At 22.2% G+C, this 401-nt stretch overlaps 1 protein-coding gene across 2 annotated transcripts in view; it reads left to right on the top strand.

Moving 5' to 3' along the window:
- Positions 1 to 401, top strand: part of LOC107653704 (vascular endothelial zinc finger 1-like) — a 23134-nt gene that overhangs the window by 14880 nt on the left and 7853 nt on the right. The window lies entirely within an intron of this gene.

Below are 401 nucleotides of genomic sequence, written 5' to 3'. Positions count from 1 at the left end.
TGTGTGTGTGTGTGTGTGTGTGTGTGTGTGTGTGTGTGTGTGTGTGTGTGTGTGTGTGTGTTTAAAGTTTAAACAGATAACAATTTTAAAATGATTTATTTTTGGGAATTAATTCATTTATTTATTTATTATCTCATTCTATTTCTTTTATTTAGTATTCCATTTTTATTATTTCATGCTATTATTTTCATTTAATTTATTTTATAATTTTTATTATTGTTATTTGTTTTTTATTTTATTATTCTGATATACTTGTTTATTATTTTAAAAATATTGTCTCTTTCGGTCTCATTATTTGGTATTTTATTCAATTATTTATTATTTGTAATTATTAAGTGCAGAATTTCTCTCTCTAGCACATTTCTATCAGCCATCATTTTGGTCAATATTGTTTTTTTTTT

The sequence above is a fragment of the Sinocyclocheilus anshuiensis genome, unplaced genomic scaffold (genome assembly GCF_001515605.1).
Source record: "Sinocyclocheilus anshuiensis isolate Anshui unplaced genomic scaffold, SAMN03320099.WGS_v1.1 scaffold315, whole genome shotgun sequence".
NCBI lineage: Eukaryota > Metazoa > Chordata > Actinopteri > Cypriniformes > Cyprinidae > Sinocyclocheilus > Sinocyclocheilus anshuiensis.
This window is presented reverse-complemented; position numbering and strand designations above follow the sequence as displayed.